The sequence below is a fragment of the Gopherus flavomarginatus genome, chromosome 9 (genome assembly GCF_025201925.1).
Source record: "Gopherus flavomarginatus isolate rGopFla2 chromosome 9, rGopFla2.mat.asm, whole genome shotgun sequence".
Classification (NCBI taxonomy): Eukaryota; Metazoa; Chordata; order Testudines; family Testudinidae; genus Gopherus; species Gopherus flavomarginatus.
The window spans coordinates 51103283-51120041 of NC_066625.1; positions in this window are offsets into that span (position 1 = coordinate 51103283).

The window sequence follows — 16759 nt, forward strand, 5'->3', positions numbered from 1 at the left end:
ATACAGGATAAACTCATAAATCGTCTGCCCTCTATAACACTGATAGAAATGCACAGCTGTTTGCTGCCCCAGGTATAAATCACTTAATCATTTTATTAACCCTGAGTAAGTATAAAAAGTAGGATTTAAGTGGTTTCAAGTAATACCAGACAGAACAAAGTTACCAAGCAAAATAAAACATGCAAGTCTAAGCCTAATATATTAAGAAACTGACTATTAAATCTGACGCTCAGATGTTCCAATAAACTTCTTTCACAGACTAGATGACTCCTTAATCTGGGCCCGATCCTTTCCCTGGTACAGTCTTATTAGTTCCAGCTTAGGTGGTAACTTGGATTTCTCATGACTAGCAGCCCCCTTTCAGTTCCACCCCCTTTATAGCTTTGGCCCTAGGTGGTGTGGAAGCAAGGAAAGAGGGTTTAAGGGCAGCCATTTAAGTGTCAGAGACAGAGCAACTGTTCTGTCAGCAGGAATCCTTTGTCTCTTTGGCTTCCCACCCCTCCTTCTAAATGTAAAAGCAACAGGTTTAAAATAGATTCCAGTATCATGTGACAGGATCACATGTCCTGTGAGACCCCTAGTCTCCATTCTGTGCTGGTCAGCCTTGGAAGTACCCTGGAAGTTTGGCAAGTAAACAGCCATTTACAAGTGACCTGATTCTGAAGCACCCCTAATGGCTTCTACTTACTCTTGTATTACTGACATAAATGTTCTTTTCTTAACTCCAGACAGAGAAATAATACATGCAAACAAATGGGATGAACATACTCAGATCATAAGCTTTGTAGGGATACCTTACAAGAGACCTTTTGCATAAAGCATATTCCAGTTATATTATATTCACTCATAAGCATATTTCCATAAACATATGGAGTGTAATGTCACATTGGCCCTTAATTACATCTCCTACATGGAGGAATCAGCTCCCTGCTTGTGATAGAGCATGACCCAGGAGCTACTTCCTATGGGCCAGTGCTGTGGCTGCCAGAAGAGATCAGCTGCAGCTCCTTGCAGAGCTGCATTTCAATTCAAACCATGAATGCAGCAGTGAGTGATGGGTAGGATGAGGGGTGCTCAGCCCAAAGGAAAAACAATGGGGAGTCCCTGTGGCACTTCAGAGACTAACACATTTGGCAAACATTTAGCCTCTGACAATTACCTGCCAAATGTCCCTCTGCCATGATGGAGGAAGGATGGGGGTAGACAAGATGATCCTGGATCAATGTGCTGTCTCTTGGGAAAGATAGCCTGTAACCCTGCGTTGCATAGCATAACATCTTGTGATGTTTGCAGTGTTTTTGTCCCAGCATATTAGAGGGACAAGGTGGGTGAGGTAGTTGTTTAGTTGGTCCAATAAAAGATCTCGCCCACCTTGTCTCAGGTCATTTCAAATGCTGACTCAATAGAACTTGTCTGGTGAAAGTACAAGGTACGTAGATCAGGTGAGGATAATTGCTGGAGGAAATAGTGGAAGAGGAGACTTTATCCATATATGATGGACATGTCCCCTATTATATTGGATGTGATATCCTAATCAGTTAGTAACTCTTGCATACAGATTACCAAATGGTGATTTTTGGAAATTCTCCTGTCCTCTTTCTAGCAGAAACAGCTGTGCTCAAAGAAACTAAGAATTGACCTGACTTGCTAGCTGGTTGGTAGCCTTATTGGGTAAAGAAATTGAGAGGAACAGTTTTTTAATAATTAAAAAAAACAACCAAAAAAAAAAACCTAGTTGCCCTTGGAGAAAAAAATGGTATCAAGCAAGCTAGACATATGCCAAATACAGACTTAAACTTTTAGTCACCATTTACCCACGCAGCAGAGTGCCCTGGCCTGTACAATTCCATTGTTTAAGTCTTCAATGATAGGTTTGACAGTCTGGATTTGTGAATATGAACTGACATGTTTGTATCAAGCCTGCTATAACATAGAATCATAGAAGATTAGGGTTGGAAGAGACCTCAGGAGGTCATCTAGTCCAACCCCCTGCTCAAAGCAGGACCAATCCTCAACTAAATCATCCCAGCCAGGGATTTGTCAAGCCAGGCCTTAAAAACCTCTTAGGATAGAGAATCCACCACCTCCCTAGATAACCCATTTCCGTGACTCTTTGGAACCCTCAGGTAATTGAAGGTCTGCTATCAAATCCCCCCTCACTCTTCTCTTCTGTGGACTAAATAAGCATAGTTCCCTCAGCCTCTTCTCATAAGTCATGTGCCCCAGCCCCCTAAACATTTTCATTGCCCTCTGCTGGACTCTCTCCAATTTGTCCACATCCTTTCTGTAGTGGGGGGAACAAAACTGAATGTAATACTCCAGATGTGGCCTCACCAGTGCCACAGAGGGGAATAATCACTTCCTTTGTTCTGCCGGCAATTCTCCAACTAATACAGTCCAATATGCCATTAGCCTTCTTGGCAACAAGAGCACACTGCTGACTCATATCTAGCTTCTCATCCACTGGAAACCCCTGGTCCTTTTCTGCAGAACTGCTGCTCAGCCAGTCATGAGCCAGAGTATCAATTCCTGCTGCTGCTTCCCTCCTCTGCATAGGTCATAGATTCCAAGGCAAGCAGGGACCACTGTAATCATCTAGTCTGATCTAATGTATCGCACAGGCCCAAGAACTTTCTCAGATAATTCCTAGAGCAGATCTGGTCTCCATCTGCTGGAACCACCAGCACTATTCTGCAGGGAAAGGATTTGGGTGGGACCAAGCCCTGGTCTGACCCAGATCATCACCTGCCAGATCTCTGCTGGTATCAGCCTCAGGGCTGCTGCTGTGAGGAGACCAGTGTGTACTGCCCTGGAGCAGGCTGCATCTGCCCACGGAGAAGCATTGCTACAAGTTGGAGCTTTTGTCATTAACCCTGACTGAGCTGAAACTGCCCCCCCCCCGCAGAAAAAAAAATCTCGCACCTCCTGCTCTACCCTGAATGTGCCTGTCCCACAGCCCTCCTCCAGCTGGAACAATGCAGCCCACGTGCCTGCACAGCACACCTTGGCCTGTTCTGACATCTGGACACTTTTAGCTCTGACCAAAACTAAGGCTGACTGGCCAAATCGTGATTCCCTCAAGATAACCAGCATTTTAGAATGAAAAGCCAGGCTCCCTCCCTCTCACTTCCCCCTTTGCTGGATTTAATTCTCACAAACTATCTCAGATATTTCTATTACTGTCTAGATCAGTGGTTTTCAATCTTTTTAGGCTTGGGACCCATTTGCAAATGTTTACAGCCAATAAATAGTCAGGGGGTGGAGGCTCTGGGGTGATTTCAGTCAAGTCCTGCCCAGCACTCACCCCACTGTGATGGCTCCTGCAGCTCCTCTGCTGTGGGGCTGGCTGGGCTTGGCTCTTTGCTCCAGGGTTGCAGCACAGCTTAGGTTTGGCCTGACTGGACCAAATTTATGCAAGTGGAGTTGTGACCGGGAGTTGTCACTCACATTTCTTACCTGGACTCCTGTCATCATGGCAGCTGGGCCAAACCAGAGTGGTGCTGGGACCCCAGAGGTTGAAGTGCCTGGAGCAGTGAGGGACAGGTGCTGCCAAGTGACCCTTTGAAACATTCTGGTGACCCCAGTTTCGGGTCCTGACCTATGGCTTGAGAAACCCTGGTTTACAGGATCTAACCGCCCTTACTGCAGTAAACTCATTGCTTCTTGTCCTATCCTCCAAGATTAACTAGAACAATTTCTCCCTCCTCCTTGTAACAACCCTCTATGTACTTGAAAACTGTTATCGTGTCCCCTCTTCTCTTTTCCAGACTAAACAAACCCAGTTCTTTCAATCTTCCCTCATAGGTCATGTTTTCTAGACCTTTAATCCTTTCTTTTGCTCTTCTCTAGACTTTCTCCAATTTGTCCACATCTTTCCTGAAATGTGGCACCCAGAACTGGGCATAATATTCCAGCTGAGGCCTAATCAGTGCAGAGTAGAGGAGAAGAATTACTTCTCGTGTCTTGCTTACAACACTCCTGCTTATACATTCCAGAATGATGCTGGGTTTTTTTTTTTTGCATTAGTGTTACACTATTGACTCATATTTAGCTTGTGATCCACTATGACCCCCAGATCCCTTTCCGCAGTGCTCCTTCCTAGGTAGTCATTTCCCATTTTGTATGTGTGCAACTGATTGGTCCTTCCTAAGTGGAGTACTTTGCATTTGTCCTTATTGAATTTCATCCTATTTATTTCAGACCATTTCTCCAGTTTGTCCAGATCATTTTGAATTTTAATCCTATCCTACAAAGCACTTGCACTGTCTCCTAGCTTGGTATTGTTGACAAACTTTTTAAGTGTACTCTCTATGCCATTATCTAAATCATTGATAAAGATATCGAACAGAACTGGACCCAGAACTGATCCCTGCGGGACCCCACTCGTTATGCCCTTCCAGCAGGACTGTGAACCACTGATCAGTCCTCTCTGGGAATGTTTTTCCAACCAGTTATGCACCCCTTTATAGTAGCTCCATCTAGGTTGTAGTTCCTTAGTTGGTTTATGAGATCATACAATACAGTATCAAAAGTCTTACTAAAGTCAAGATAGACCACATTTTACTGCTTCCCACCTCCTTCACAAGGCTCGTTACCCAGTCAAAGAGAGCTATTAGGTTGGTTTGACACAATTTGTTCTTGACAAATCAGTGCTTACTTATCGCTTTATTATCTTCTAGGTGTCTGCAAATTGATTGCTTCATTATTTGCTCCATTATCTTTCTGGGTACAGAAGTTAAGCTGACTGGTCTATAATTCCCCAGGTTGTCCTCTTCCCCCTTTTTATAGATGGGCACTATATTTGCCCTTTTCCAGTCCTCTGGAATCTCTCCCGTCTTCCATGACTTTTTGAAGATATTCAGTAATGGTTCAGATATCTCCTCAGCCAGCTTCTTGAGTATTCTAGGATGCATTTCGTCAGGGCCTGGTGCCTTGAAGGCATCTAACTTGTCTTAAGTAATTTTTAACTTGTCCTTTCCTTATTTTAGTGTCTGATCCTACCTCATTTTCACTGGCATTCACAATGTTAGACGTTCAATCACTACTAACTTTTTGGTGAAAACAGAAGCACTTCTGCCATTTCCACATTTTCTGTTATTGTTTCCCCATCTCATTGAGTAGTGGGCCTACCCTGTGAATGTACATTGTTGTTAAAGAAATTATCCATATATATGGATCCTATGGCCTTATTTTATAGGGTTTCTCTCTGTGTTTTGGGAGGCAGATGACACGTTCGTTCCGAGACAGTTTCTGCCAGGCCCCTCCAGTGCCTCCCCCGTGTCTCAGTGTCTCCAGTAGCAGCCAGTTATCTGTCCCTGAGGGAGGATCTGACAGCATTTTGCAGACTGGTTTAATTGCTCCTCACCACACCCTAGGGCGACAGGTCCCTGTGATGACCCTGCTTGTTCAGATAGAGGCACAGAGCGGGGGAATGACACATGCATCGTGGCACAGCTGGGAATAGACCCGGGTGGCATGAGTAACTAAAACCCTGGTGAAGCCAGTTAGCAGTCACACAATGCATAACCTTCGTTAGTCACCAATGCTCCATTGTGGCTTCATCCCCATGGGGTTTATCTGCAGAGGGTTTAATTGGAAACTTTCCTCTTAAGGCTGCAGCTCGTTTTTAGCAGAAGGAGAATAATTTATAAAGTTCACTGTGGAAAAGTGAATAGAATAGGAGCTGCAGGCGGCCATGGCAATGAACACATGATCAGCGGGAGGCAGCTCGCCCTGGCTCCCAGGAGGAACCACAGGAAGCCAGGTGAACTCAGCATGGGAAATGCTTCTTACTGGGAATCAGCTGTGACAGATGCAGGGACTGTCGTGGTTTGGGAGGGACTGGCCCTGCCCAGAACGGAGCTCCCCTCAATTCTGCAGCATTTGCTTTGAGCCCATCTCTAGTTACCAGTGGCTTTTCTGCACCTCCTGCTGGTGACCCCAGTAATAACACCCAGTCAACCCCCCGTGTCTGGGCCTGCTTTCCCAGGGTCTGGTTAGCTTCGTGAGGATTTTAGAGAAACAAAAATCAGCTGCCACAAAAGGTGCGTGTTAATTATAGATATCTGTGTGACAGTGAATCTAGTGGTTAGAGTGACGGCTGGGTGGCAGGACGCCTGGGTCCTCATCCCAGCTCTGGGCAAGAGTGTGATCTAGTGGTTAGATGAGAGGCCTCCTGGTTCTTTTCCTGGTTCTATCACTGACTCACTGTGTGACTCTACGAGCAATTCACGGTGCTGCCTCGTGCCTCAGTTTTCCCCTCTGTCACATGACTAGTCCCAGTGTCCCGAGGGTGCAGGGAGGCATGGCTAATGTGCTGGGGGAAACATGCCAAGCACCTCAGGTGCTATGTGCCCAGCTGCCTGTATGCACTCACTAGCTCTGGCAGCACAGAGTGCCAGCTGGAAGCCGGGAACAGGGCTCATAGTGCCAAAGTCACCAGCTCCACTTGGCCCTATGTAGGTCATCAGCAGCTGCTTGAGCCCTGTGTCACAGGTGGGAGCAGGAGCCAGTCAGGAGGCTTCTCTCCAGCCTGCGTCTCTCCAGCCATGTCTGGCTTCAAAGGGCAATGACCTGTGGGTGGATGGGTGCTGTCTGCCTGTGGGACCCAGAGCCCATGGCCAGCCGCAGGGGACTCTGACAAGACCCTCCTGCTCTGCTGCTAGGACCAGATTTTCAACAGCCTTCCAGATAGGTTGGCAAAGCCCTAGGGGAACCTGAGCCTCTCTTGGGGTGTCTGCACTCAGTGCCCTGGGCTTGGAACCAGGTAGAGCCTAGGGCTCAGGTGAAACTTGACCATCCCCAGAGAAACCTTTGGTCGGGGCCTGTCTCGATCAGCCATGAAGAGAGGTTAGGACCCAGGGGAACAGTCAGTCCCTGCTTCCACCTGGGTTACCTGAACCTCAGCGTCAGCTGGGCTGTGTTTCCTTTGCTCTCCTTGCCTCCTGCACTTGCTAATAGCCAAGCCTCCGAGCTGGATAGTCCAGCCCCATGTCCTGAGGTTACCAGCCCATCTTACCTGCTGCAAGCAGGTACCTGCAGGAGAAATGGGACAAGGCAGCCTATCGCCAGCACAGGAGCAAGGTATGGGAGTGGGCGCAGTAGGATGGGGCTGAATGAGGTAGGAGCAAGGAGCCCTGGCCCTTTGTCTGGAAGTTCGGGGCATGCCAGGGATATGTGATCAGGCCCTAGAGAATCTACTCTGTGTGTGTAGCTGGAGATGGGGAATCTAGTGGGTCTTTGTGGAAATTTCTACAAGGGGCTGCGTGGTCCAATGGAGCAGGTACTGGCCTGGAGCCCAAAGACCTGGGTTCTTGGCCTTTCCTGTCCACACACCTGAGCTGCTGCGTGAACTTAAGCAGCGAGCCCTAGCTTTGCATTAACCCAGGTTTGTAACTGCACTCACCAGCCGCTGTTAAATATCTCTGGCAGAGATGTGGAGCAGAGCCATGTGTGTGCTGGTCTCTGTTGAAAGCTGTCAGGTTTGCTAGAGCCAGTTAGCCTGCTCCGTGCACTGCTGTGGCCTGCTGAGCAAACATTCTGATGGTGCCTGCCACACGGATGGCTGCCTGAGTCTGCAGAAAGCCTGAAGCAGAGTCTCACAAGGCAGGACACCCTGACCATTAGTAACCTCTCTGGGTGGCAGCTCTAATGGCCAGTGGAGACATTTCAGTGGCACCATGAACAATGGCACTGATGATCATTTCAGCGCATGGCATGAGGCAGGGGAGGGAGTGGAGCCTGGGGGTGGAAACGGGGAGCTGCTCCAGGGCAGGAAATGCAGCAGGAAGAAAAGAGGAAGGACAGCAGTTTGGGGATGGGCACAGGAAGCGGCAGGGAGAGGAGGCTGGGCAAGGAAGTGGGAGCTGCCTACTCAGCACTGCTCAGGGTGACAGTGAGATGGGGACAAGTAGAGAGGAACCCTGAGTGCAGAGGGCAGCTTGGCCCTGGCTGGCTGTGCATCCCTGCCTGGGCCAGTAGGGGGAGCCCTACAGTGCACTGGCGGGGAGCAAGCCCTCAATGCCGATTCTGGTCCATACCCCAGGATTAATCATGTCTAAGGCTAAGATTTAGTCATGGATATTTTTAGTAAAAGTCAGGGACAGGTCACAGGCAATAATGAAAAAACCATGGAAGCCCGTGACCTGTCCCTGACTTTTACTAAAAATACTCCTGGGGGCTCTCAGTTCCAGGGTCCCCCTTAGCTGCGAGGTTCCCTCCTTATGCCCATGGGAGCCTGAAGCTGTGGGGGTTCCCCCTGTCACCAGCAGCTGCCAGGAACTCTGGGGCTCCCCCTGCTGCCAGGGTGGACAGGAGAAGCAGGAGTCCCCCCTGCCATCTGTGGGGAGTTTCCCCTGCCGGCTGTGGTGGCTAGGAGCTGCAGAAGGCTCCCGCCGCCTGAGGCAGCTGGTGTACCCCACAGTTCCCAGCCTCCGCAAACAGCAGGGGATCCTGCAGCTCCCAGCCCACACTGGCTTACATCACAGAGGTCTTTGGACATCATGGATTCCGTGACCTCCATGACTAAATCGCAGCCTTAATCATGGCATTTGCTGGGGCCTGTGTGCAGGAGCTGGGGAGCTGTTCCCAGCGCTTGGGGGCAGAGCTGTGGCTGGCAGCACCCACCTTGGGGCACCTAGGGCAAAGGGCTTCAACTCTTCATTAAAGAGCCACCGCTACTAGGCAGCCCTGCTCCCACTCCCTAGGTGGCCATGACCCACTGAGGGGGAGGTGGTGGTGGTTGGGAATTATCCCTGCATTGTTTCGGGGGTGGGGGTCAGCAATCCAGCACAGAGCGTCCCATGAGAAAGAGGCTGATCAGAGGGGCTCTGACTGTGCGATGTGCTGGTGCTCACTTTGGGCACAAGCAACAAAGGGGCCCATTTGCGGCTCCCGAATGCCGGGCATTGTTCCAGGCCAGAAGTGAGTGGCATGGCTCAGGGCTGCCGTGGGGCCAGCAGGAGCTGAGGGCTGGTCCTGCACTGTGAAAGCTGGGGTGAGCCTGGGCTCTAGCTGCCAGCGCTCCCGGAGCTGGCTCTGTGTACCCAGCCCTGCAGCCCTTGTGACTCTCTGGTCCACAGGTGGATTCGGCTTCCCCAGCCGTGGATACCCAAGGGCCGCAGCCGCCCCAGCCACCTGCAGCTCAACCTGAAAAGAATGCAGGTGAGCAGCCTCTGGGGCAGCATGTGGGCTGGCTGCTCTGGCAGGCGGGCGTTGCTGGGGAGCCCAGTGAAGCTGGAGGGAGGTGTTTTGGGGAAGACCCATCCCCAAGGATTTGCTGCTGCAGCCCAGGGCTCGCCGGAGTAGGGCCGAACAGAAGGCCTCAGCCTGAAGGCCTGACATTGTCAGACTCCCACTGATATCAGGATGGGGCCCTTTCAAGGACACAGCCCCTTACCAAAGGAGACCCCCCCAGTGGGCCCTTGGTACTGGCCCCAGAAACTCCTGATGGCAACCCTGGCAGGGGATTTCCTGGCCTGGGCCTCGAGATGGGAGGGGCACAGGGAGCTCCCTTTCATCTCCTCCACCTCACTGCTCATCGTGCTCAAAGCCCCACCTGGCAGGGGGTTGGCCATGGCCTTCCACCTGCCTTTTGCATGCGAGTGATGTAATCACCCAGACATGGGCATTGGTGATCCAGCAGGGGGTGCTATTCCCTCAGGGTCACTACTGACCCAGTGCCCCGGCATGGCGTTAGGGTGCTGTGCTGCTGGAGGGCCCTTCTGCTGGCTGCTCCTGTCACATGTGATCATTAAAGATCCCCTGGCACATTTCCCAAGGCTGCTGTGTTAGCTCTGGGGGCCTGGGCAATTCCAGCTCAAGGGCTGCCAGCAGGTTCAGTCTGATATATTAGTCCACTTCCATTCCCCTCCTAAGCCCCAGAGCTGGTTGCATTGCACTGGAGCCTCATCCTGAGACGGTTTGTAATGTGCTTTGTTGTGAGAGGGGCAGAGAACTGGCAGAGCTGATGGGGTGACTGACTGATGACGTGATCTGTTACTTGCCTCAAGGAGAGGGCAGCTTTACGCTCTGGATTTTGTCCCTCTCTAGACTAGACAGAGCGCCAACAGAGAGAAAGAGACAACTGCATTCGCTCTGCCAGGCTGGTCACCATTGTGCAGTCCAGGGGGGCACATGGACAACTGGAACAGCTACAGTGTACGTAGGTCTGTGCCGCTGGCAGGGCATGTGGCTGGCAGTGAGAGTTGGGAACGGCTGGCGGGGGGCAGGATCCACGGGACAAAGGGACCCCTGAGTGAGGAGGAGCCAGCCAGTTCCCCCACCCCGTAACATCATCTCAGCCCCTTCCTTGGGTCTGCTTGGACAAGGAAGCGGCCCATGAGCCAGGACTGACTGCAGATGCTGACTAGACCCATAGTGGGCCACAGCCCCTCTGGCCTTAACTTACTCTAACATATCTGGATCTTTCAGTCCCTGTGACAGGGGTCCTGAGTTAGCCAGGAAATCTGGGGCAGAGCAGGGGACAGCCTGCAAGAGCAGCTCAGCGCCTGAGGACACGCTCCAATCGGCCCGGGGAAGCCCCGTAGGCTGGGACACTTAAAACTAGATCGGCTGAAGCTACAGCTGAAGTGCTGGAGGGTGAAAGTCCCACCCATCCCAGGCCTCTCTGGGGCCTGGGTCGTGTGAGCCCAACAGACAGGTCTCCAGGCCTCTCCCAAGCGGCAGCATGTGGGGAGAGATGGGCCTGAGCCAGGACCCCAGGTTGGGACCGCTATGCGCTACAGGGATTTGTCATCCACAGCCAGGCTCTGGTGTGACTCAGACCCATCGCTGCTCTGGAGGGGGCAGATAGGAGCAAGCTGGGCAGAACATTCAGGAATCCCTGCAGCGAGTGCTGAATGCAGAGGGATCCCATTGCTCTGCTCCATACGCCCCATCCACCCTCTCCCCGGCTGCCCTACACCATTCCCTAAAGGAGACCCTTCAATGTCTTAGTGCTTCTCAGGCCAGCCACAGTAGTGCCTGTCCTGCTGTCTGCCCAGCCTCTACTGCATTTATAACATCCACCAGATACAAAACCACAACTGACCCTAGAATCGGCCATGAAAGGTCTGATCCACCCCTTTCTTCTTTCCTCCACATCCTCCTCCTCTGTCCCTGTCCAGGCTCCTTCCCTGGCTGCTTGGGAAGGGGTGTGTGAAGAGGTGAGAACTTCTGGGGTTGGTCTGATTCCCTGCAGCAGGGAGTTCCACCGCTGGAGCCACCCACTGGCCATATTCCACCCCCTGGCTCCCAGCTGTCTGATGGGCCACAGCTGGAGAGAGTGGGGTGCAGGGCCTGATTCCAGCCCACAGGACCCCAGGGTGCAGGGCCAGCTTTAAGCCGATTCACCTGATTCCCCGGAATTGGGCCTGGCGCCTAAGGGGGCCCCGCTCCAGGGGTCTTCGGCACCATTTCAGTGGTGGGAGGTACTTCAGTGCCACGGAAAAGCTGGAGCTGACCTCCTGCTGCCGAGTATTCCAATCAGGCCCCCGCAGGTCATAAAGCCGGTCCTGCCCAGGTGAGGAGCAGGATGATGGAGCATGGGCAGCACCGGGGCAGTCCGTGTGGGATGAACAGAGCTCCATTTGCCCCAGCTGGGCTTCCTGGAGCTGAGGGAGGGCCTGGAGAAATGGGGGATGGGAGATGGGGCCTACGGGTCCCAGCTGGCAGTGGATGGATTGATTGATCTTCCCCCCTGCTCATCTCAGCCCAGCAAAGGGCGAGGGGCAGGAGAACCCTGCATCAGGGAGAATGCTGAGCCGCTGCTGGCCCAGTAGCATTGGGGAGGGACCTCAAGGTGGTGGCTCCTGCAGAGAGGGCTGGGCCCAGGAGGGAAGGTTAAAAGGGCAGCACGGCCCCTCCACTTGTTCTCTGCCCGCAGCCTGAGCAGTGAGAGGCATCGCCGGGAGCTGGCACAGATTGGGGTGGAAAACCAGCGGCTAGTGGGGCGGCTGAGGCAGCAGCAGTCGGAGTACGCCCGGGAGCCCTGGGAGCGTCACTGGGAGAGGGTGAAGCTCATCCGCAACGACATCGCCCGCTACCCTCGCAGCATGCGGGCCCTGCAGGCAATAGGCTGCCAGGGAGGCCAGGGGGCAGGAAGGGTCGCTGCTGCCTCACGCCAGCGCCTAGGGACAGCCTGGGCCGAGCAGTGGCTGAGTCGCTGCTGGGCTGGGAGGGCAGGGAGATCCTGAGAGCCACTGCTGTTCATTCCCTGACATCGCCCGCTTTGCCGTCCCACTTGCTCCCTCCCTGTGGTGCCCACACTCCCTTCCCTCCCCTGCCGTGCTCCCTTCTGGCCCCTCCACTTTCCCTCCCTGACTCATCCCCACACTCCCAGTGCTCTCCATCTCAGCACCCCTCTCCTGTCCTAGGGAGGGGAGAGCCCTGGTCCAAGGCTGCTTGTCCCAGCTGGGTTGTACATGCTCCATTGGGGTCGGGTGGGGCTAGAGACACACAGGCACAGATACGCTGGATCCTCTGAGGTGGGGAGCACCCACAATTCCCATTGGCTCCAGCTGGAGCTGTGTGCTCAGTTGGAAACGCAGCCCCTGAGAACGCAGGGGCAGGGGACAGGTGGGGCAGAAATTCATAGATTTCACATCAGACAGGCCCACAGTGACCTACTCTGGCCTCCTGCATAGTGCAGGCCAGAGAGCCTCCCCCAGGAGCCCAGAGGAAAGACACCCAGTCTTGACTTTGAGATCTCGAGTGATGAGGAACCCACCCTGGCCCTAGGGCCTCTGTCCCAAGGGTCGATTCCCTTCACTGTAAGAACATCTCACTTCGTGTCAGCCCAGCCCCACAAGTGCCCTAGAGTGCCCAGGCCCTGTCCCACTGAGCGCTGACAGAATTCACAGCTCTGCTGCCCCCAAGGAACACTGCACACCAGATTGCAAGCTACACCGCAGACTCCCCGCTCACAGCACGTGGATACGTTTGTAGTCAAAACAAAAGAGGATCATTTAACAGAGAGCAGAGATTCGAGAAGAAGCAAGTCAATTTAATGGCACCAAACGGTTACACATTATGGTTCCCTCCCCACTTTGAATTATAGGGACCCATATGAAAGACCCCCTATGCTTATTTTTACCAGCTTAGGTTACAAACTTTCCCAAGGCACACATTTCTTCTTGTCCTTGGACAGTTTGCTGCCACCGCCAAGTGAGTTAGACAAAGATTCAGGAAAAGGACCACTTGGAGTTCCTGTTTTCCCCAAATATCCTCCCAAGCCCCTCCACCCCCTTTCCTGGGGAGGCTTGAGAGTAACCAAAGTGAGCACAGACCAGACCCTTGGGTTCTTGGGACACTAAAACCCCAAACAGATTCTTAAAAACAGAACTTTTATTATAAGCGGGGAAAAAGTAAAAGAAGCACTTCTGTAAAATCGGGATGAAAGGTAATTTTACAGGGTAATAGAGTTAAAACACGGAGGATTTTCCTCTAGGCAAAACTTTACAGTTACAAAAAAACAGGAATAAACCTGCCTCTTAGCAAAGGGAAAATTTACAAGCTAAAACAAAAGATACTCAACACATTTCCTTGCTGTTACTCACTGTTTCTGTAACACTAGATGTATCATTTCAGTAGGAGCTGGGTTACTTGCTTGATCTCTCCCTTTGTCTCCGGAGAGAACACCCACAGAGCACAAAACAAAGCCCCATCCCCCTGATTTGAAAGTATCTTCTTTCCCCATTGGTCCTTCTGGTCAGGTGCCAACCAGGTTATCTGAGCTTCTTAACTCTTTACAGGGTGTTGATTATTTTCCTTGCTGTTGTCTCTGGAGGACTAATATCTGGCTGATTCCCCAACTTACAGCATGTTTTAGTGACAATCATACAACACAATTCTCAACACTACATATGCATTAATGATATACATATATGGATAGAGAAATGACTTTCAGCAGATCATAACCCTTCCCCTGATACCTTACAAAGCATGCTTTATATGCCTTTATATGTCATATAGAAATGGGGAATATGGGGGTTACAGGGCGCTCCTCCAAGGTACAGAATGTCACAGCCTCCATTGAGAAATAGACAGCGTACTCAATCTACGCACACCCAGGCTAGTAGAGAAGTGTCTCCTGCCTGAAAGAAACTTGTTGAACACTTCCTGGTGCCCAGCCCCATGTCGCAGTGTGAAGAACATGATCCCCAGTATAGATACATAACTCCAATATAGAAAGAAAGAAGAAAACTCTTCAATGAACTTTAACCTGTATTTACAAAACATTCTGAATAAAAAACACTCTGTGGTCTTAAAACATGACTTTCCTTGCTTTAAGTTTTGAAAATTCAGTCACTAGTTCTTTTAGATCCAGTTTCCCAGCTATTTCATGCTCTATTGACATTGTGGCAAGTCCAACAAATCTCTCTTGCACCATTGTTCAACGCAGATATGTTTTTATCAATTTTAACTTTGAGAAGCTACGTTCCCCACTAGCTACAGAAACTGGCAAAGTTAAAAGAATGCACAGAGCTATAAAAATGTTTGGAAAACAGTCTGTGAGTTTATTTTCACAAACAAACTTCAGTACTTCTTCAGGAGTGGAATGTTTCTTAAGTCGTCTTGAAAAAGCCTGAAGCTCACTACACAAATCTGTAGCATCAATGTCTTTTGAATTTTCATGACTCAATGCCGACTTCAGGTTTATACAAAATTCTCTTACCTGTTTTGCTGTTTTCTTTTGCAAGCTGTGGATATCATATAGAAAGCCAAATACTGATTCTAGCTGCTGCATCTGATGAAATCTTTCAGCAACCAAGTGAATAGCAGTATCAAGGACTGCAAAGTAGAAATTCACTTTGAACCTTTGTTTTGGGTTCTGAATGGGTGTGTCTCATCCTTCATATGAAAACTGCTGCTTCTTTTGCAGAATGCAAACTGTCTCTGGTTCAAATTCTGTCAGAAAGTCTATTTCTTCAGCAAGCTCAAGAGAATCTACAAGTGTACTTTTGAACCCTTCATCACTTCTGAATTCCTCCAGAATATTTTTAGTTTGCTGCAGTTTTTGAACAGCAGTTCAAGTTCTTTTCCTGAAGCTGCTTACTAGTGAGGTTAATCTCAAAAAGGATATTATACCACAAAATGAGTGAAGTCACAAATTTGAACTTGGAAAGGCCATTTGCAAGAGCTTCTGCATCTGAATGTGCTGTATTGCCAGATGATCCAATAAAGGTGGTATCATCAGAAATTTCAATTAGGGCATCTTAAATGTTTCCAAGTTCATAGTGAAGAGGCTTCAAAGTATCAGTGCGACTCTACCATCTTGTCTAAGTGGTTTCACAGTTAGAGAATTCACATGGTGAGTCAGAATCTCCCAACGGCGTGTTGAGCCTGAGAAAAACACATAAACACATTGCAGCAGGTCAAAGAAACTGCTTGCCTCTAAACAACATCTAGCAGCATCATTGATAACCAAATTCAGAGACTGCACACTGCAAGGAATGAAAAAGGCCCTAGGATTGATTTTCCATTATTCTCCTTTGCACACCATTGTCTTTACCCTTCATATTACTCACATTATCGTAGCCTTGGCCACATCAGTTTTCAACAGATAATGACATTGTTTCAAGCTCTTGTAGAATAGTTTCAGTCATAAATGCTCCAGTCGTCTCCTTCAGTGGTACGAAACCCAAAAAATATTCCTTTATGAGCACTTCAACATTATCTTAATCGGCAGACTTTTCCATATCCACAAAATGAATGATCACTGTCATTTGTTTAACATGACTCACATCTGGTGTACGGCCCAGTATCATTGAAAAGTATTTTGCAGAATGGGCAGCTTCTACAATTTTCTTTCTCATGGCATTTGCTAGGATTTGAACCAGTTCATTCTGCATATTTTTTCCTAAGTAATGAACCTGTGTTTCATGATCAGTAATTTTACGTAGATGCTCCTTCATGACTGGATCAAACACTGCTAGGTATTCAACAAATTTTAAAAGTTTCCTTTACCTGGAGTGTATAATTTTTCATTTCTGCCATGGCCACAGAATGCTAAATTTTGCCCACCGAAAACTCTCACTAAGCAACCAGATGCTCTAATATTTGTTGCCAATACTCTTCTTTTTCCTTGATCACACGCAAATTTTCTTCATCGAGAGATTTTCCTTTTTTCAGTCATAATTCAAGTTTTTTTCCAATTTTGAAAACATTCGAAATGTTCTGTACTTCTTTCATGTGAAGAGAGAATTGAAATGTTTTCCAGTCCTTCGAACCATTTTCAGTAATTGATGTACCAGTTGCTTGATTCCTAAACAACTTGCAGCAAAAACAAAACACAGAGTCCTTCGACACTGATTATTGTAATCAACTCTGATTAATTTCTTCACCATTAATGAGGTTCCTCTTGTAATGCTGAGTAGAGAAGTTTCTTTTATTTCCATCCTTAGGGAAGGGAAATTCACAAACTTGTTCAGGTTCATGTTCCACAAGAATTTGCTGTACGCTGTCATCACATCTGGGCCATGAAGCTGGGTCCCCATACTGTAACTTGTTTGTAACTTCCTCATCCTTTCTTCCTTCTACTTCATTTGCTTGAATTTCTGCATGTGTTTCTGAAGGTGAATAAATTTTCTTCACTTCCATTATCAGTCTGATGCTGTGAACTGCCTTCATCTAGAAGTAAGTTTCCATCATCTTGAGTTTCCAAACTGCTTTTTTGTGGATCTGAGCTACCCTCATCTCAAATAATGTACCTTCATCTTGATATTTCACATGTGGATGTGAGCTAACCTCCTCTCCAAGT